Source organism: Psammomys obesus, unplaced genomic scaffold (assembly GCF_907164565.1).
Source record: "Psammomys obesus unplaced genomic scaffold, mPsaObe1.curated_primary_1811, whole genome shotgun sequence".
Lineage (NCBI taxonomy): Eukaryota > Metazoa > Chordata > Mammalia > Rodentia > Muridae > Psammomys > Psammomys obesus.
Window position 1 is genome coordinate 31505834 of NW_026585644.1, and position 22161 is coordinate 31527994.

The following is a 22161-nucleotide window of genomic DNA, read 5'->3' on the forward strand; positions in this document are numbered from 1 at the left end:
GTTACTAATATATTCATTACCTTCTCCCATCCTTCTTCACATCCCTACTCTCTCATGATGCTTCCTGAACTAACTCCCAGAGAGAGCATTTGAATCTAAATCCTTGTTTCAGGGCATGTGTCCCTCTGAGTTATTCTCCAGTGGCCTTCGGACCCTCTGATCCTCCAGTGCCCAGATTGGATCAGCATAATGCTCTCCTGGTCTCTCTAGCCCAGAGTGTTCCCACCACCAACCATAGTCAGTCTGGCCAGCAAACTGGATGGAGGTGGGTCAAAAAAAAAAATGGGGCAGATGCCAACTGGGCCTGCCTCCAGCTGACTTGAGTGTTTGACTCGGAGGTGAGGATTCGCTGTCCAGGTCATCAATTTGGAATGAAGGCCAGAAATGGAAGGTGAACGCTAGGTAATGCCAAGAGTACACTCTTTAGAGCGAGAGATGTTTCCTTCCTTCCGAAGACTAATGGGAGTGCTGACGAACGGCTTGAGCCGTTTCTTATCTGTTGTGGTAACTGCAAGGGAATGTCCAGTGTTACAAAGGAGAAGTGTTCTCTGTGTGTGGTAAATCTTCGCCATGCTTCCTTGCGACAGAGAAAGCAGCAGCAACCTGGAAATTTTCTCAATGGAGTACGATGCATGTAATGTGTAATAAAATATAAATAGGCCTTTCAGACGCATCTCTGTGTTTCGTTTTATCAACCTTTAGATGCGTTAAAGCCAAGTACGGTTTTATATGAATTCTAGAAGATATGTAGTATTTTTATTTGCTACTTCGTTGCTAAATGTTTCATATAAAACTGAGGAGGAGAAAAAAAATACACAGGCCCACATATAAAAGAAGAAGCAGATGGTTAAATGTGACCGTGGGAAGAGGCAGAGAACTGAGGACCCCTCCTTGCCGGGGAGGGGTGGGGGTGGAGTAAAGAGAAACTCACTCATTAGCCATTTGCTTCCACTGTGTTGGGAGAAGAGTATTCGTATTCGTAAGAATCTACAGGTGTCTTTGTTATTTATTTTTATCCCTTAGATGTACATATAAATGAGTATGTATTATTTATAGATGTCTTTGAATTTAGAAACATCAGGCTTGAAAAGTAATGCAGCAAGGAATATTTGATTTAATGCTCCCTAGAGGATTGGGGAAGGGCTTCCTGCGGGGGCTGTGGTGTTACCTAACCTTTCCGAGGGACTTTCCTGCTAGCTCTTTGGTGACAGTTCAAGTGTGAACGATCCTCAGGTGGAAGAGAGCACAGGAGCCGAGGAGCTGGGAAACCTGGGTTCTCACTCCAGCTTTCTCCTCCCTAGTTGTTTGACTTGACCCTACCCTGCTCATTCTCTTGCAGTTGTTTTTCCTGCTTGCATGGCAGTCTGGGATCTTGAGGAGGGATGTATTCCCACAGACTGCCTTGGGCTTGGCCTGACTCCATAGCCACTGCTTTAGTTTGCACGAGGCCAGTGAGATCAGTGAGGCATAGTGGTGTGTGTGTGTGTGCGCGCGCGAGCACGCGAGCTCGTCCATCCCCCTGTGCGTGTGCACACATACAGTGCTAGGGCTCAAACCCAGGACGTGTGCTAAGCAAGCACCTAGCCGCTGGGCTCCACCCCCAGCCCAGCCCCGCAGTTTTCAGAGGAATCATGAAGCCCTGGTAGATCATGCCACTTACCTGCACATGCTGGTAGAGATCAGGAAAACCGAGTCAGCTTTTCATTCAATTTTCATTTCCTCGGCAGTTTCTACATTGGCCAAGAAAAACAGCATACTTACAGAAATTCCTGGTAATAACTGCTTTCTGCTTGGGTATGGAGAAACATGCCTGTCTGTGGTTTATTTTTTGAATGGATAATTCATCATATCTGGATAAAAATCTCGTAATCTCCATAGACTTTCTTTCACAATTTTGTTTCCTTTGAGAGTATAGGAACAAACTCAGATCCATTCAAGGAAAATAGCTCTTTAGTGACTGAGAAAGGAATTGCCTCCCAGACCCATTTGAGACTAAAAAGGGGAGTTCTCAGCTGCTGGCCTTAAAGGCTTGGACTCTGGGTCTGGCTGGAATCAGTTGCTGGGAAAGGGTGGGGCCAGAGGCCCAAACTGAATATTAATTAGCTCACAGACCAACCTTGATGTTTAGCGCCATCCGCCCTTTCAGAAGGATGAGAATGAGGTGAGTGGGAAAGGAGGTTGGGCAGATGGAGTCACCCTGCTGTTAACTAGCAGGCCTGAGACATAGACCCAGGCATCTCAGAGCGGTGCTTCTCAACCTTCCGAATGCTGCAACCCTCCGATACATTTCTTCCTGCTGGGGTGACCCCAGCCACAAAATTATTTTCATTGTTACTTCAGAACCATAATTGTGCCACTGTTATGCATCTTAAGGTAAATACCTGTGTTCTCCAATGGTCTAAGGCGACCCCTGTAAGAGGGTCATTCTGCCACAAAAGGGGTCACCACCCACAGGTTGAGAACAGCCGTCTTAGATGGTAGCTCTTCCCCCCACAGTACAGACTAAGCGAACCTCCTAACGTCTGAGACATGAAACTCCAGTTACGCCATGAAACCTATGAACCAGGCTCCAGACCCTAAACTTAGAGAAGGACCCAGGCCTCTCTTTATCTCTTTGAGGATGAAGAAGTGTACAGAGCCTGAAGCTTCCGTGGTAGTACCCGGCGAGGCTACTTTCTGCTAACACTCCTCTTCAAAGCTCAGAGAGGTCAAGGCTTAGGGAGACGGGATGCTGAGGGACCCTGAGCAGTACCAGGCACAGCTAAACTAGGGGAACCCGTTTCAGAGCCTGGAAGTGGCTAGAAGGTCACCTAGCTTTACTGTTTCTGACACTGTCTCCAGCCCCCTGACATATACAGATGTGCTTCTGGGCTTTCTGGTGCACCGGCTACTGAGAGGGGAGGACTGCAGGCTCCCTTGAATAACCAGGCAAGTGTTCCCAGGGAGAGATGGGCCTCAGATAAGAGGAAACTGCTGCTCTTGTTGAGCCCAGACCTAAATCATGCTCTTGTCTGGGTGTGAGTTTCCCCGGGGCTGATGCTGAGTCCTGGTTTGTGCTAAGGTGCACCTAATGCTGACGCATAGCTGTCCTGCAAAGCTAAGCTGAGCCCGGCCCCCTGAGAATAGGCTAGAGGCCAGCGTGCCTGTCTGTGGGTAGCTTTCCTTCCACGGCTTCCCCTTGCCTCCTCGCCTGTTGTTTGGTTTCATTCCCCAAGACTCTCAGCAAGTCTTGATTAAATGTTACAGCCTGGCCCCAGGAGCTGTCAGGGGGAATCCAGGGGAGAAACTTGTCCACACTTGAGGCAGAGCTTTAAAGAGACAGCGTCCCTGAGAGCCGCCCGGAACAGGAGTGGGCATGATCACCACACGTCTACCTAGACGGGGCCGGACAAAGGGGTGCCACGTGTCTCCCTACATAAGAAACAAAGGGAGCCCACACCCACCCTGGTCCGCTTGGTAGAGCAGCATCCGGCCTGCCTGTCCGTGAATTAGGGATGTCAGCGCTGTCCCGTCTCCCAGGGCACTTGAGGCAGTCTAATGAGGCAGAGGAGATGCAGAAACGCTCCAAACGGCCCACGGTGCCAAGCAAATGTGAGGCGTCATCATGAAAAGCTTAAATTTATGGGTCTGAAGGAGAAGCAACATCTGGGAAGGAATTATTGCAATTTAAAGGGAGGATGTGGGCCTGTTTATAAGTGCAGAATCTGGAAGCGATGTCTGGTGGTTTTTTTTTTTTTTGTTTTTTTTTTTTTTTACAAACTAATTTGTATTCCAGTCAGAAAACTATGGTGTGACTATCTTCCAGATGTTTGAAAGAAAATTGTAGAAGATGAGTTACATCTTGGAGGCATTTTCTGTCTTTCAATAGGCTTCACTGAGCATCTACTATATGCCAGGTGTACCCCTCTGCTCACATCTTTGATGCCACCCTGAGCAAGTCAGACTGTATTAAGTCCAATCAGTGCTCTCAATGTCCCCTCACTGTGGAGATGTCAGGAAGTGCAAAGGTCCTCCCCACCGACAGAAGCGTCTCTATGAAGGTGTGGGGGGGGGGGGGCGGAGGTTGTGCTCTGTCATGGAGTGGGATGGCTGAGTGGGGCCCACCGTTGTTCATTTCCGAAGGGTGTGCTGTTTAACAGGGAAGATGGTTTGGCTAAGTGTCATCTGAAAACTTTCTTTCCTGAAATGCTTCAGTCTAGGTTTCTGGCAGTCTTAGGGTAGCATACTAGGGTCCATTCAAGCCACAAACACCCCATTTTCCTTATCTCTACATTCTCTTTTACCCCAAGACAATGAAGAGACTAAGGGATGGGCCCATTAATGCTACATTGGCCTGTTAGCAAGGCTTCATGGGTGATGCGAGTGCTGATAGGGCAATCATCTCCAGTGTTTGCAGGCAAAGCTGGGAAACGGGAGTGGGGGCCGATGAATGGCGAGTTACAGAGAAGAGCTGGGGAGCCTGCCATCAGGGTTCTAGGAAGAGCCTTACTTGCTTGGACTCACCAGGGTCCCAGGACTGTGAGTGGCGCTTCTAGGCTGGGAAGTTCTGTGACCAGCCCCAGGGGTTAGCACAATCTCTGTAGCGGCTGCAAGGCTACTCAGGGAGCCTGTTGCCATGGCACAGATGTGACCTGGCTCAGGCTGACATCACGGAATGCCACAGTCATGGCGGCTTCACCATTGAAAATGACTTCATGGTTCTGCATGCTGGCAAGTCCTAGAGCTGCCCTCCTAGGCAGCTTCTAGCATGGTGCTCTCCTGGCCTCAAGCTGAAACCCTCTCTCTGTGTCCTTATGGGGAGATGCAGGGTACCTGTTAATGGCTCTTTGTCTTTTATGCAGGTACCAGTTCAAACATTCTGTCAGCTTGGGGCTCCCTTATGTCTAGGGTTGTAACTACTGCAGTAAATTCCCTACCTTCAAATACAGTCGTGTAGGGCATTAAGGTTTCAACACAGATGGGTTTGGGAGCACACAAATCAATCTGCATAGTAAGATGCAAGATGAAATGGCCCAACTTGAGCATCAGTAGCATAGGCCAAGGATAGCTAATGTGTCTGCTTAGCATTCTGAACAGGATGCTCTGTGTGTCACAGAGGAGAGAGGGAGAGAGGAATCAGGGTTTTCATGATAGGGACGTAGCAGAAGTCGGGCCCCAAAATAAGGATCTAGGAATAGCACTTTTACAAAACAGTCAGTTCATACACGTCATCATCATCATCTTGATAGAGGGAGAGGAGGACAGAGAGTTGACCCAAGGAGGAATAAAAATTGATCCCTAGTGTTGGGGGAGGGTGAAGATAAATCTTGCAAAGCAGTGGCTTGTGGTGCCAGAGCTCTCTGACGAAAATCTTACTCTTCAGAACTTAATTCCTCTTATTAGGAAGAATTCAAATGTCATTTAACTCAACTTTTGTCTTGTGGGACGGAGAATGATAATGAAGAGACTGAGTGCAGAATGCTGGGTTAATCACCTTACTGATTGTCAAGAACTGAAGAGAGTTGCTCACTGTTGACAAGCCTGTGGCAGCTGGAGGAGGGGAACTTTAGTGCAGGGCAAGGTCACCTGACCCAACCAGGCTGTCTGGGGGCTGTGTGGTGCAGTGTAGATTCACTGACCACTTCAGGGTGGTGACAGTACAGCAAACCCGGGACAACTCTAATGTCCTTATTGGCAAGTCCCTCCTCCTCCAGAACAAATGTACATAAACATCTATTGTTCCAGTTCGGTCTCCCTTGTTCCCCTGTTTTTAAAATGGGAGATAATAAAAGTAATCAGTTCACCACCTTGTTAGCAAAGGGAAAGGAGAGAATGCGCATTGAGCTAGATTTTGCAAACCTTGAGCACTGTGGAAATGTTACTTCTCTAAGCAGGCAGTATGGCCTCAGCAGACACCAACTTGCTTTGAGGAATATATGTCCACAATAAAGCTTGCCAGGCAGGGCCTCCCTAGCAGTTGAAAACAAGTAATGGATCTCATCAGTGGCCAGCTCTGGATCTTAATGGAAATGGGAAAACCCTGCGTGATGCTGGGTGGACTTTCAGAACCTGCTCTGTCTTTGCATCCTCACTCTCCATTTTAAAAGCAGAGCCTTCCGGACACCCTCGGCCCAGTGAACTGTTGTGAACCTAATGGATAAACCTGATGCTTATTTTTGTATTGGCAAGATGCCTGCAGGCTTTGGTGAGCCCATGGTTGATATTATTAATGGATGGCCTGTTTTTCTGGCTTCTTGAAAGAAAGCAAGTATGAATGAGTGTTCCCTCTACGGGATGTGTTTGGAGTGGATGTCTGAGCCTGATGCCAAGGCTGCTGGGGAGCCTTGCATCCGGGCTGACAGGAGGTGGGCTGGAGGCTAGTGTTCTCCTTTCGACGTAGGGCCTCCAGCTCCTTTCCTTTGCTTTCCAAAAAAAAGAAGGAATCTCTGTTCCCTAGCCAGCCAAGGGGTGCTGGACTGCCGAGCGCTAGAAATTGGGTTGTATGGTCAAGAGTCAGGCATAGCTGCTTTCTGATCCTGTATCAAACTGGAGACTCCCTAATTGGTTTCTCTTCTCTGCGGGCAGTTTCTCTCCAAAAAATTGGTGTCTTTTATAGAGACATAAAAACTCCTAGGGCCTTTGTTTATAATTCTCTCGGCTATCAGTTTGGTTCGTGTCAGGAATCATCTGTACCAACAGATTTTGAGTTGAAATGGCTCTCTGAGTTAGATTTTGAAATCTCTTCAGCATTTAACCCAAACAGTCCATTCTGGGTTCTTGTTTTCATAATGGTCTTTGTCTTGTCAAAGTCTGTCTCCTCTGGTGAGTGCCCTGGGGTGGGGGTGGGGGTGAAGGTTGTAGATCCCATTTACATGCAGTGTCGTTACTAGTGTGATTAAAAAAATTCTCTGTTCTTTTGTTTTTAATATTATTTTTCTTAAGAACATGGGTTGTCCTTTGGTAATTCAGTTAATGGAAGAGAAGGGATCAGTTTGGCTTGATCAAGTCCCTGTGACATCTTAGGTTCCATCCTGAGATGCTGTCCCAGGTCATGAGCTTTGGAAACAGTGGAGCCAGATGTGGTGGTGCACTCCTTTAAACCCAGCTCTCAGGAAGCAGGGACAGGAGGATCTTTGTGAGTTCGAGACTAGCAGGGTCTATCTACATAGCAAGCTTCAAGACAACTGTGCATAGAGAGACCCTGTCTCAAAACAACAACAAAGAATTATTACTAGAAAGGGGCTGAATAACCCCTTTTATTAAATTTTTATTTTTTTAATTAAATCTGATCACATCATTTTCCTCCTTTCCTTTCCTCCCTCCACTCCCTCTCAAATATCAAGAATGCTGTTTCTTTAAATACACACACATACACACATACACCTTACTTACACCTAATGCTAAATGATTATATGATTTCAGGGCTGACAAATTGGCATTGGAAGACCAAACAGGGGGCTGGCTAGTCCCTGGAAAAAGACTACTGCTTCTCTCAGCACTCCTCAGTTGCCTGTAACTCTTTGCCTGGGAGTGGGGCCCTGAGCGATTTCTCCCTTCCATGTTAGCATGCCTGACGGTGTTGTCTTTGTTGAGGTCTTGCCCAAGCAGCTGTGTTGTTGAGGTACCCTGAGTGAAGATTCCCCATTATTTTTAGGAGACACAAGCTCACAACAGACAGATTCTTGTTCCTTACAATGTTTCTGCCTCCTCGTTTGTAACACTCCCCAAACCTTAGGTTCAGGCATTGTGTTGTAGTCGGGCTGGGCCATCCTACCCTTCCTTGCTCTTTGCATTTTAACATCTGTTGTAAGGAGGAGTTTTTTGGATGAGGGGTGAGAGCTATACTTACCGCAGGTCGAAGGATAGATATTTGCAATGCAGTTAGGGATTACGCTCCTTTAGTAAGGTAGCAGAGGTAGGTTCTCCTCTGTGATCCATGACCTCACAAGCCTGGTTTAGTTGGCTAGATTTCTAGTCCCAGCCATGATTTCCCTCTTGATAAATTCTGTAGGTTAGCACCAAGATATGAGCACCGCCATTGCACCCTCTGGCTGTTGTGCCACACTGCTGTTCACTGTGCTTCAGAAGCACAGAAGCAGGTCTGCGATCATTGAAACTGGGTTTCTAGTAACTTTAAGTCACTCTCGATGCCAAGTAGCTCATTAAAGCAGGATTCGGATGGGTGAGTGGGTGTAATTTGTAGACCATCTGAAAAGGAAAGATGATGACCTGTGACCCATTGTGCACTGTGGTGGCGTTGGTGACACAGACCTGAGATTCAAGTATTAAGATACTACTTGTTTTCAGCCCCATGTCTGACTGCAAGAAATGGAGGTTGGATGGGACAAAAAACAGCAAGAAAGGAAAAATGTGACTAGATAAAGCACTAATACGTAGACTAGGGCTAGATGTAAGCTGAGAACATTTTATACACCCTTTAAGGGAGGAGCATCCTGACCTGGGAGCTCTCGCTGGGGACATGTAATGGCTGGTGGCACTGTAGAGCTGTGCGCTGCCAAAAGGGGGTGATGTCGAGAAGTTGAAGGGCTCACAAACCAAGTTCTCTAGTTTGAGAAATAAGAAATGGGAGGGGAGAAGGGAGGGGCTTATGGGGGGGATACAAAGTGAATAAAGTGTAATTAATAAAAAAGAAAAAAAAGAAATGGGTTCTTCCATGGCAGCTCAGTATCCAAGTGAGTTCCCTAGAAGGGGAACAGGGGCTGTCTCTGACATGAACTCAGTGGCTGGCTCTTTGACCACTCCACCCCCCTGATGGGGGAGCAGCCTTACCAGGCCACAGAGGAAGAGAATACAGCCAGCCCTGATGAGACCTGATAGGCTAGGGTCAGATGGAAGGGAAGGAGGACCTCCCCTATCAGTGGACTGGGGGAGGGGTATGGGAGGAGATGAGGGAGGGAGAATGGGATTTGGAGGGAATGAGGGAGGGGACTACAGCTGGGATACAAAGTAAATAAACTGAAATTAATATAAAAAAAAGAAATGGATTTCTAGGAATTAGTAACTTACCCGGCATCACGAAACCATGATGTAGTTATATAAAAATTCCCGTTGTAAAGTCATGGGTTTAATCCTCTCCAAAAAGTAACAAATAGGTTCTAATGGATCATTTGGAGAGAGTCAAATAAAAGAACAAAGCTCAGAAGCATAGGTGCAGTATAAAGACACCACAATAGTGCAATATCCCAGCGCTAATAATGAGCATAGAGCTAACTACTGCCTTTAAGCTGCAGGGTGCAGGGGGAGGCAGCTATAACAAAAAAACAGTGGTGGGGAGGGAGGCCGTCTCTCTTAGGGAGCGCTATCACCTTCATCTGAGGAACACAGGCAGCACTTGAAGACACAACAGGGTCAAGGCTAACCCATACCTGATCTACTACCGATGCCCATGTAGGTTGAACCTAACCAGAAGTCAGAGGATGCCGGCACCACAGTGAGACCGCACAGAGATCAGATGTGCCTCAAAGGACACAGAGCAGGTAGCAGAATCAGGAAGTGGGATGGGTGAATAGGATGGCTCCAGCACACTAGCAAATGAGTCACTTCACATGAGGAAAAGAACGTGGCTTTGCGTGCGGCCTATGCCGTGTGGAACTCTTACAGGGATCTCCTCTACAAGTGGTGTCTATCACAGTAAGAGTAGGAACACAAGGCCCTTGTTACAAGAGTGACTCATAGACTGTTCTGTGCGCCTCCCCACCGCTGCGCCTTCTAGCCTCCTGTCTGCCCTGTGCTGTATTCATTCGGGTACAACCCTGAACATGGGGATTGTCTGGCGGGAAAGATGTGAACTGTCTGGGTTGAGGAGAAGAAAAACATAACTTGACTTGGATTTCTGAGAGGTTTTTCTCAGATGTCTGGTTGCCAGGACCCTCATGCTTTTGATTAACAGCCTTTACAGTGGCCTGCAAGACCCTCCACAATCAGAATACCCAGCAGCCATCTTCTGCAGTGTCCAGCCACAGAGGCCTTCTCCTTGATCTTGGAATGATGTCCCCCAGTCCTTTGCAGTGCTTCTTCCCTCTGTCCTAGACTCCTGTGTGACCCATTTCCCACTCCCTTCCAAAACACGCGTCACTGTCACCCCCTACGATCCTGACCTCATACACTCTGTTGAAACTGTGCAGCGGTCCTCAGATAGCACCCTCCCAACCTGTCCTACCCTGTCCCTACGAACAGTACTCACCTTCTTCTAACATAATGTCCACTTTTTATAGTCATTGTTTCTTGTTTGTTTCTACCCTCTAGACTGTGGACTCCACGAGGGTAGTGATATTTGTTTTGTTTTGTTCATTCATGCATTTCCATTCTTTAGAACATGGCCTGATACGCTGTAGGCACTCTAGTTATTGAATAAATGAAAAAATTGAATGAATGAATGAATGAATGAATGAATGAATGAATGAATGAATGAATAAGTGAGGTTCTTGCAAACCTAAAATCAGTGTGACCATTATCTTCTAGCCTTCCCTCTTCACCAAAACCTATCTACTGAGGAGCTTTCCCAGAAATTCATTGATCTTCTGATCACCATTGCTGCCAATACCTTGTGGCTGGAGTGATCGAAGCCCCTGCATGCATCACACTGGCTTGGCGGAGGAAATGTATTCATGGCTTTGGCTCAGTGTCAGAATTAAATGGTGACCTTGGCTCCCTTTGCCTCCCCACAGAGGTTATTTCTTAATCATAAAGGGAACACTCTGTCCTTGGGAAAAGTAATATTTCTGCCACCTTCAGCTTTCCAATGGCTATTTGATATGGCTCACGGGTGTCCCTGTCAGAGGCAGCTGAAAAAGCTCAGGCAGAGAAGATCAGCAAACGACCTGTCGTGTCGTCAGAAGCTGGCCATGAGTTGGGATTCATTTACAATAACTTATTTACCTGCCCAAATCCTTCGTACCACATTAAAGCTTTCTCCTGCTAGCCAGGACCCTGGAGTGCTAAGAGGAAAAAGGAAAATCAATTGCTAATGATATATTCCATTAAAAAAATATATTGATTCCCAGGTAATGACAGTCCCGCTCTTTTGCAGGGAAAATGCCATTTCCCATCATGGCGATGGCTTTCTCATATATTACGTTTGAAAGAGTGAACAAGGAATCACCCGCCTTCCCATAACAGATAGCCCCTTTCTAGTAGGTATTAAATCTATATTCAAAACATTTCTCTCCAAGGAGGATTCCATTCTTTGCCTCCTCAAGGTCTTCTTCCCCATTGTCTAAAAGAAGTAATGATTTGTTATTGTAATTCTGGAGTTTATGGCCTTTTCAGCGCTAGATTAAAGAATCTTGAGCTGCCTTGTGTGGATTAGGTAGGAAACAATGCCATCATTCTTGCTCTTATTCCATGCTAATGGCTCAGTGATAGGGATTAGGGCTAGCCTGTTTGGAAGATGGGGAAGATGATGAGGTACTGTTCACTGTACCCTGTCATCTGGGTGTGCTGGGGTAGGGTTTGGTACCCTTGTTTGAGAGAGTCCATAGGAGGAGGGTCGGCATCAGGGAACAACCTGAGGGGGAGACAAGCATCCGTGAAGATACTGGAACTCCAGAATAGATAGTTTACAAAATTGATGGTTGTTCCCCACCCCAACCCCATTCTTTCCCTCTCTCTCTCTCTCCAGACTGTCTGGCTTCCCCGTTATGCCCATGCTTTGCTAAGTGCTGGTGGTCATCAAAGTTTTTGCATCCTGGGGACGAATCCTGAGCTCACCAGAGACGGACGGCGGAAGGTAGGTCTCTGCTTAATAAACCTGGAGTGAGGGAGACATCCTACCTGGGCGTCTTCGCTCATTCTGAGGGGCTGGGAAAGAGGGAGATGGAACTGGTCCCTTACTTAATGGTTGATGAGAGTTTTGCCACAGGTGTGTGAAACACAGGTGCCCAGGGCTCCTTGAGTCATGTTGGTCCTCATCAGATCTCAAGTGTCTGTGGGGCATTAGATCTGGGCATGACCAGCAGCCAAATAACCTTGAAGTTCAAAACTGTTGGGGTTTTTCTGTTTGTTTGTTTGTTTGTTTGTTTGTTTGTTTGTTTTTTGTAGTTTAAAAGTTCAAATCTTATAATTCAGCTTTTTGGTTATTAAAATGTATTATTAAGTATCATAAAAATAGGTTTTAAAAGATAATTTTTTTTAAGAACTTAGGGAATCACTCAGAGGAGTTCTTAGCATACACAAGGCCCTGGATTCAACCTCTAACATCCATATGTGTGTGTGTGTGTGTGTGTGTGTGTGTGTGTGTGTGTGTGTGTGTGTATACATATACATATACATATGCATAGATATGTTGTTTTATCATTGTGTAAATGACATAATTATATTCTACAGAGATAAACATTTTGGTGTCTCTTTTTCCCACGTACATAGATAAAATGTGCACATAGGTCTGCATACATACATACATGTGATCACACTGTATCCTCTACTACTTGGTAAATGCTGTTTTGACCCAACAGTGTGTTAAGGCAGCCTTTGGTCTCAATGATTAGAACTCTCTGTCATCATTTGTCAAAGCTTTCTATTTTAGGAATACATACACATGTATATGAGTGTGTGTGTGTGTATATATATATATATATATATATATATATATATATATATATTTCATATACTTAGCCTACTGAATGCCCTAGAGGTGAACTACTAGGATATTTTGAATCGTCTACTGTGGCAATACCACAAAATACATTTCGGAGAATGTACTTCGCACAGCCCTTTATTTCCTGATGTTAAATTTAGAGAGATCTGGCCTAACATTTAGGTTGAGGGCTGTCAATCCAGGAGAGAGCAGGGTGGGGACTGGCAGGCAGGGGCTGGAGGAAGTTGTGACCTACCTGGTGAGAGCATAAATCTTATGGAAAGCAGCTACAGCATTGTTCTGTCACCTGCCAGCAAGCCAGGCCCATGCCCGCAGCAGAGATGGAGCCTGCAGCCAACGCCCAGACATTTACCACCACTGCAGTGAAGTAGGCTGAGGATGGGGTGGGAGTACAGGGTTTCAGGATAGCTCAGGCTCAGAGGACCTAGCCTCATATCCTTGAGCACCTCCGAGCAGGAGCCTCGCAGCATCTGTCTGGGACCAGCAGATGTTCTGAACTTAGCTTAGAGCATTAGGGCAGCAAGGGTCCCTTCTATGTCAGAATTCTCTGTTGGTCCGAGAGCCGAGTCTTGGTACTCAATCACAGCGCAATTAAAGATAATATAGTATTCTAGGATTCTTCGAGAGACAGAGAAGAACCTGTGCTAGTAGGATCCCAGGTTATAGGTAGCAGAGCTTATAACCAGGAAGTTAGAAGAAGCTACAGGCTGGGCCTGGATCAGATGCCACCATGAAGGTGCCCACCATCCAACTATGCCTCCAGCAGCTACCTCCTCGTAATATAGAAGGTATAGCATGGAGAAGGACTGATGGGCTCCTTACCCAGAGAGCTGGTGGACTGTTGCCCTGAACCTAATACTATCTCTGACTTGGGGATTGGGGTGAATGGCCTGTTCCATTGCCCTAGGCCTTGAGGGATGTTTGGCTTCTGTGGCTGTTGAATCAGTGAAGCATGGGGTTTGGGAACCATCTCCATCCCAGCAAACAGAGGGGAAAGAAGAAATTCGGAGGTGTGCTTCACTTCAAATCAGCTTTTGTTGTGTTTTTCTTCGCTGCTTGTGTGCCAGGAAATGAGGCCCTGGAGTAGCGACTTTGGTTCCTTAAATGATAACCCTAGTTTTGTTCTTCTTATTCCCTGTTACCACTGCAGGTTTAGCATGGGACTGGGATTTGTCCCAACTTTGGGCAGACGTGCATATAGATTCAGGAGGTTTATCTGACAGTTCTCACTGGGCACGCCAGATAGAGTACTTTCATGAAGGCTTTAGTGTCTGCATGCCCCCAGACTGTTGTCCCTGTACTGGATATTTGTCTGGCCTTCCACTGGTCCATTCCTGAAGGGTGGGAACTGTGTCTAATGCAACTCTGAATCATGGCTGTCCACATCCACCAACACCGACTCCGCACCCAGTCAGGTCTGTTTCTGTGAGTACCCATCATATATGGCTACATCCTGGTACTGAATGTGTTCTTTATTCCTGGTGGAGATGCCCACTAACACCTCCAGAGGACAGGAGAAGATGCTGAAGCCCACTATGGTCCCTACTGACCAGGAGAAACATTCCTGGACCAGTTTACTGTGTCCTGTTACAAAGCAGGCCAATTCAGGAACACTGTTTGGAGAGCTGCTGCCTGCCTGCTGAAGTTGGATGGAAATCACCCAAGTAAGAAGGGTCCCAGAAGCTGTGTGAGAGAAATCTGACATCTGTGCTGCCATGAGCTGGAGACTCCAGGCTGTGCAGAACTGAAGGCTGGGCTAAGAGTGGTAGGAACAGACCTCTGAGCCCTCAAGCAGGTAGAAGGCCAGTGCCAATCTCTTCCAACCTTGAGAACTGGCCTGTGCTGTACCCCTTGCCTCTGTCACGGGGACTGTGGAAACATCTCATGCAGTCCTTCCAAGGATGCTCCCCACTCAGCAAACAAAATCCCTCTATGCCCTATACCTTCAAGATCCTAACATGTGAGCAAATGGGAGCTGTTCATGCGCAGGCTCTGGGTGTCTGCACTCACTACAGCTTCACTTTCCCTAAAGTGATGGTGCTTTCACCCTTCTGCCACACTCTGTCCACTGCCAGCCTCATCTCCCTACTCCGGGGAGCCTCATTTCCCTGAGGTACCCAGTTCCTCCTCTCCTGTGCTGGCTCCTTGTCCGTCTCTGGTAGACTTCTGTGGCCCCTACACCGAGGATGGGCAATGGAGACATCTCAGTGCTACTCTGGCCACCATATGTGCTCCGTTGTGTTCTTGATGCCCTCCTTGACCTACCCTGGGGATAGCCACCTCCTCCACTGGACATCTGAGCCCTTGAATAAAGCAATGGACCCATGGCCACCATCTGGACACAGTCCCTCATCATGGCATTACCTGGGCCTTCACCCTGGCTGGTATGTTCTTGTACAGCCTCTTTCTAGGACCCTCTATGCCTTTCCATCAAAAGTTTTCCCAAGGCCTCAGGGGTTCCCTCCTATCATAGAGTCATACAGCCTTGACCTCCGTTAATGTGTGAACTGCAGATCTCTGGCTCCTTTTCCGCCCATCGCCTAAGGCAGTGGTTCTCAGCCTTCCTGATGCTGTGACCCTTTAATATAGTTCCTCAGGTTGGAGTGAACCCCAACCATAAAATTATTTTCATTGCTACTTCATAGTTGTAATTTTGCTACTGTTATGAAGTGTACTGTAAGCCTCGGTATGCAGGAGATCTGGTATGGGACCCCCAGAGAGGTCGAGACTCACAGGCTGAGAACCACAGTCCTAAGGCTTTCTCCCAGTTTTCTATCTCTCTAGCTTCCTCTGTTCCTTCTTCCTCACCTGTGCCCTGGACCGGGCACTTAGCTGGGTCCTCTGTCTCTATCAGTTACCTTTCAGGGTCCTTCTTGAATTAAACCTCGTCTAAAATAAAGTCCCTCTGTTGCTGTTTCCTGTGGCTTTCACAGGGGGTTCCTTGCCACTCTACATTCCCTGACTGTGTCTGTATCCTCTATCCTAGGGTCTCCTCTTCCTTCTCTGAAAGTAGCTTCTGGAGTACAGGGCCTTTTCCCCACAGTCCCATCACAGGACTGGGTGGGCACATAAGTATGGAAGACCATGCTCTTCTAGACCCTGCATATCTTCACACATAGAGTGATGGAGAGGACCCTGGAACTGGGGACATCCCACCAGCTTGATGTCCAATGTACCAGTAACTGTGAGAGCATCTGTCTATGGAATGAGACTAACTCTGAACTCACCTGTCAGGAGACTGAGGAAAGATAAGGGGAGAGCATGAGGGACATTGAGAGAATACCAGGGAACGACTGAACGGGAACACTGAGGGGAGGGGTCAGTAATGCTACCTGGCTAGCAGTGCCCAGCCTCAGGACACAGGGTCATGGCCCACACAGCTTTACCAATCTAGAGCACTGGGTCTGTCCACCAGGAGTTCTAATTGAATTGTTCTCACTAGATAGTATCTAGCTTGAATTGCTGTTCCCAGTTTATACTGTCACCAAATACCTGGGCTCTCAGAAGGCAGGAGATACCCTGGAAGGAACCAGGGAGCGCAGAGCTTATATGTGCATAGGAATTCCACTTAGCTAGTAACAAGAGGGCAGAAGGGCCACATTCTCATTCTGCCTGTCTTCAAAAACCTTGTTTGTCACCTTGGCTGGAAATAGCTTCTCTGAAAACCTCAGAGTTTGATTTTGTGTCAAAGTTTGACTTTTTAAGTGGCCTTCCTTAGCTGGTGGGCACCCTCATTGGTGGCCAGGACTTCTGGGAACAGTTGGGAATTTGTCCCCTTTGTGAAGACAGCTGGGAGTGAAGCCTAGAGGTTAACCCCAGCCTGGATTCTATGATATGCCTAGGATAGAACGCTTTTTTTAATTTCAGAAATTGGTAAAAAGAAAAAGAGTAGGCTATTGGTGATCTTGCCAGCATTGCACTGGTAAAGGACCATCTGTGCATTTTTGAGTGACCATGCTTTTAAACTTGTGTATCTTCATCCATTATAGATGATCTGACTTGCCCACAATTAAAAACTGCTCAAAAGTATTTTTAATCCATTTTGTTGGCATATGCCTATAAGTCCAATACTAAGGAAGCAGAGAGAAGTGGATCTTGAGTTGGAAGTCAGCCTGGGCTGCATATTGAGATACTGTCTCATTAAAACAAATAAACTATTCCTTTAAACTTTTATCTTCTCATCCTGAATTTCTCTCCCCTCCCTCCACCGTGACCTCTGCCTGGAACAGACAGTGCCAGAAGCAGTGGGGACTGCAGGATGCATACTCAGCACACTGTGAAGCAAAAGGTTGCCACAGCACTCATTCCTTCATTCCTAGAAGCGCTTATTGGCGGCCACCCCATGTATTATCCCGCATCTGCTATCCAGATAGCTTCGGCCAGTGCTCTGTCCTTAATGAGATTTCCTGCAGGGAGACCAGCAACCAAACACACTGTGATAACATGTGAAGGATGCAGCAAGAATTTACCCAAAGTGCTGTGGGGGAGCCCGCTTTGCAAGTATTTCTTAAGCAGTTTCTATAACATCGGGTACCACGCGAAGCAACACTGCAGTCACCTTATAAAAAGAATTCCCAACCCAGAGCTCACATTAGAAACAGAAGTCCCATGGCAGCCTGGAGACCATGCCACTTGCTTCTGGAGCCTCTGATCTAGGCCACTCCGAAGCTCATCTGTTACAGCTGCCAATCAGTATTTTGCCTCTAACTTATGAGCAAGCTGGATGGGAGAGGGTGGAGATATTTAAGCCTCGTTCAGAGAGCCGAAGCTTGCCTTCCCACCCATGTAAGACCAAAGCAGCCTAGCAACCCTCGTGGGCCCTTCCTTTGATTTGTAGCAACTCATTTAGATAAAAGCATCTGGATTGTAAGGTAGCAGCAACAAAAGAGAGAGAGAGAGAGAGAGAGAGAGAGAGAGAGAGAGAGAAATCATTAAAAGCATATCTCTGCTTTTACAAAGTAAACTAGTAACAGCACAGAGGTAGCAATTAACCCACCCCCGCCCCTTCCCTGGGCACCCAGGCAGATGCTGACCATGGAAATAAAATCAGAATTCAGAGAGAGTCTTCAGAAGGCCTCTTCTGGAGCTCAGTGCTCAGGGATGTGCGTGCATGAGGCAGCCCAGGCAGGCGCTGGAGCCCCGCCCTCCCATTAGCACATAGAGTGGTACCCTGCCTCTCCATCCCAGAATAAATAGTGTGATTATTTATTTAACACCAGTTCTGAGGCTTTCTAACATGCATTTGGAGTGCTCTGCCATCTTGCATAGGCACGCGCGTAGGTACAGCTGCTGACGCATTTGGATCCAATGAGAGAAAGCTGCTTCGTGCCAGCCAGCCTCTGATGACTTTGCTCCCATCCTGATTCCTGGGCTAATGTACTCCTTGGAGCACTTTGTCCTCTTCAACCTTAATGTCTTGTCTTTTCTAGCATAGTGCTTCTAGTGAAGTCCTGATGCTGAGCCATCACCCAGCACCCCTTCAGCCACAGGCTTCTCTCAGTGCTGCTACGGGCTTCCCACTGTTTCCCGTGTATCCGGTGCCTCACCCAGTTGCTGGCCTGCTCTAGGCATGCAAGGGTGGCCCCACAGAGCCAAGCCAGAGATCACACTTCAGAGCCTGCTGACTGACTACAGACATGCCCGCTAGTGCTGGACCCTGATCCCAATCCCATCCCAGAACCCTCATGAGGGCAGAGGCTAGAACACCACCTCTGGGACACTCCCCAAGGTGTGTCATGAAGAAGACTTGGAAATATGGTTCACAGTTTAGGAGTCAGGAAGATCTCCGCAAGCTTTGCCGTAACTCAGGCCCTCACTATACGATCTCACTTCCAAGCCACACTTAGAAATGTACGTTCTATAGTCACGCAGTCACCCATTCTTTCTTTCCTTCTAGACACTTTACCAGTGAGCTGCAGAGGTTCAGAACATAGTTGCAAGGATCAGACTGCCTGGGTTCGAATACCAGCACTGCCCCACTTTGTGGTGCAGTTTATAACCCCAGGCCTCAGCTACTGCAGCCGCAAATAAGGGTTCTGAAAATACACACTTAATGTTATAGAGTGTTGTCTGGAACAGTGCCTAAAGTGTGGCACTATGTAAGGATTTGCTGTCCAAGGGCTTCAGCAGAGCATGGGAATCTAACTCCTGTTCTCTTCACAACCAAATGCACCTTCAAACAAGGTGTCCTATCCACGGGCCTCGACTCGTCAGTCGTCCCGCTGCCATGGCTTGCGGAATACATCTGTCCGCTGGTGACCTCCATACAGGAGGATCCCAGACAGCCACCATGGAAGCACATCCCTCCGCACTGATTGGGGCCCATAGTCTCTACTTGTATCATGGGGGATTGGGTTCACTGTGGATCCCCAAGGGCCTGTCAGCAGGCTCTGTACCCAGGGGTGACACTGGTTACACCCCCCATGAGAGCTTCTGGGACTCCACCACAATTAGCACTGTGGCTTTAGAAGATATGTCAGCATGTCCTTGGGGCATCTCTCATTAACAATTATGAAGTCATTATCTGGTAAATAATTCATAACCCCAGAGATGGAATAAGCTGCCAATAAACAATAATCCATTTAAATGAGGCTTGGCAAGGGTGAGGGTGTGGCCTTGAGGAAGTTCCCTCCTGAAGGGCAGTTGCCTGCTCACCTCCAATGTCATTTGCCTGTCCCTAAGAGTCCTGTTCGGGCCTGGCCTCCGCTCTGAAATCACCCTCTGCTACCCACCCCAAGGCGTTACCTGCCCCTGAGCTCAGGTAAAACACAGTGTCTATCATGAAGAAGGGCTACATGCAAGATGCTGTATTTGCCCCTGTGCCCCACGCCACACCACAGTCACCCACACACACACATGTACCCTGTACATATCAGTACTGCTGTGCTTCTTACAGAGGAATAACTTTGCGCTGGGGTGAGTTGCCAAGTCACTTGCCACAGTCATTTTGTCAGAACCTTGGGTCTGGAATCCAGGTTCCTATGACATGAGAGCTGTCACGATAGGCCTGTGAGTCTCACTCTGTCATCACTTGCCTAACCCTAGTCTCTGTGTGACCCATGACTCCCCAGTGCAACAGGGAGCATGCGAGGCCCATGTCCTGCTCCAGCCCCCCGGCTTGGCTGGACACTAGAGGTACCTGTATAGACTAACCTGACTGGTTGCGTAAGTATGTAGTTCATCATCTTAGTGGCATTTGGAGACCAAATCATGAGGACCAGGGAGGCGGCAGGAGGGGATTTCTTTGGAGCACTAATCCCGAATGTCCATCTTCTAACAGGCTTGTTGCCCACTAGGGTAGAAGCTGTAGGCTCTGGCTGTGCTCAGAGCCACGAGTCTCCATACCGTGTACCTTAGTTCTGGCTGTACGTTGGTGATTAGGACCAGGTTAGCTCTATGGAAAGTGCCCTCTCCTGCCTGATCCACCTTCCTAGCCACAGAGTTGGCTCCATCCTCTATCTGCAGGGCCCCCTCAGAGACCCACCGGAGGGCCTCAGGGTTCCAACCTCACTGCTAAGAGGGCCCATTCTTCCTTCTCCGGAATGGTGCTGCAACAGACAGGGTCACGCCAAGGCCTGGACTCATGAGACATTCTTACCAGGCTTCTCAAGCAACTGGAGTTTGAGCTGCTTGCTCCGAAGAACAGGGCGGGGTGGTGGCTATGCAGTCGTCACACATCTGGAATGCCGCACAGACCTCTGTGGCCAGGCTCTGTGGTGAAGGTGGCCAAGGCGGTTTCCAGATTTGCTCATTTCTCAGTAACCACACTAACCAGCCCCAGGCGAGGCTCCTCCTGGCCTTTTAACCTCTTTTTCTGCAGCCAACAGGGTGGTCAGGCAAGTTAGGGTATGGGGGCAGGTAAGTGGGTCTCTTGCTTCTTTCTAGAAGAGCTTAAGACAGCTGGAGCCCCCACTGCCACCCCCACCCTCTCACTTCCACCTTTGAAGTGTGTTGCCTGTCCGGAGGCACTGGCCCTGACTTAATTAATGGTCAGGCTACCACAGTGGCATATCCCCTGCTTGGGGCTGAGCCCCTTGCTTTCGGGATGAGAGTAAGTTGTTCCCTGGACATCGTCTGCCTCTCCATGACCAATTCCAAATGCCTGTAATTTTCCACCGTGAGTGTCCTAGAAAGGAAGCTGCTGCCTTCATTCCTGGGTCCTGGAAAGGCTAGACCCAGCCCCCAGCCAGGGAAGAGCACAAAACACTGATGCCTCCCCCATCTTTGCTTAGTTCTAGAAAAGAATTCGTGGGACACAGAGGGACCCATTAAGACATCATAAATCAAAATAGGAGTGAGAACAAGTGTAGGAGAGGAAATGGAGCAGAGAGTGTCACCTACGTAAAATCACATATAAAAAAATTCCACACATGGGCTACAAGCAGCCACAAACCTGCCTCCAGGCCTCCTTTGGAATAGCCTGGGATTCTGGTGGTGAACTTGAAACCATCTACCTGTTTCTTGCCATACAGAAAAGAGAGTGCATCTCCAAAAAATGTGTGCTCAGGGGCTTGCCCCAGGCTATCTACTACTTCCTCTCCCTCTCAAGCTTGCCTGGTCCTGTGGAGGCTCGGGAACCGTTACTCTGGCCCACTAGGACAGGACCTTGTGAGCTTTGGCTTGTGGATAGATGGACAGGGAAGGGAACTATATCACAGGCCAGGGAAAGAATGGTGCCCAGCCACAGTAGTAGGAATGAGAGAAACAGGGTTTTGTCACAAGGCAGAGATCATGACATTTCTGTGGGATACAGCAGAGAGGATATCCTGACAGCCCCAGGGACGGATGTTCAATGGCAGACGTGTTCACATACAGCGCATCTTCTGTTCTCATCAGGGGGTTCTCTGGGCTGCTAAGTGGTGTTCCTGGAGAAGCCTGCTCAAGGCAAACTTTACCAGGCTTTACTAGTCTCCCTCCTCTTCCGTCTACAGCAAGCCCTGGGGATGGATTGTCTCTGACACTAAAGCCTCTCTGCCCAGAGATCTCCAGGGAAGGAAATTCCATCAGCTCCCAAAGACCCGTTCCAGTGGCTCCTGCAGGCTTTTCTTCTATCTGACCTAAATCTCCCTTGCTGCAATTTAAGCCCATTTTCCCTTGTTTTGTTTTGAGTGGAAATAGAGAACAGCTAGTCCCCAGATGCCTCTGAAGGCAGGGTGAATTAGAAGCCCTGCTATATCTCCTACCACACTGAAGTGTGTTCAGAATTCTGTCCTGTTGAATCTCTGAGGCAGCCTCCAGAAAGAACAGCATTCACATCAATGACAAGGTCTCATCCTGGTAGGTAGAGGTAGTATAGGGGTGAGTGTAGCAACCACTGAGGTACCCACAAGCAACAGTATGGCTCCTGCATGGCCAGGAAGACAAGCATACGACCAGAACAGCATTGCTAAGAGACTTGAGATGCCAGGGTGAATTGGTACTCCTTGGAAGTCTCCCCTTCTCTGGGAAGAAGGGAGGAGGGGAATGAGGGTAAGACTGGGAAGAGAAGAGGGAGGAAGGCTGGGATCAGGCTCTAAAGTAGATGGATGGATGGATGGATGGATGGATGGATGGATGGATGGATGGAT

General features: G+C 48.0%; 1 protein-coding gene across 2 annotated transcripts in view; it reads left to right on the forward strand.

The window, feature by feature from the left end:
• Klhl29 (kelch like family member 29) overlaps positions 1 to 22161 on the forward strand; it is a 293822-nt gene that overhangs the window by 71111 nt on the left and 200550 nt on the right. Inside the window, exon 2 of one of the 2 annotated variants that reach the window (XM_055626011.1) lies at positions 11621 to 11728. The exons of the other annotated variant lie outside the window; for it this stretch is intronic. The gene's annotated coding sequence lies outside the window, so the exon portion shown is untranslated. The remainder of the gene's footprint in view (positions 1 to 11620; positions 11729 to 22161) is intronic. 2 annotated transcript variants of the gene reach the window in all.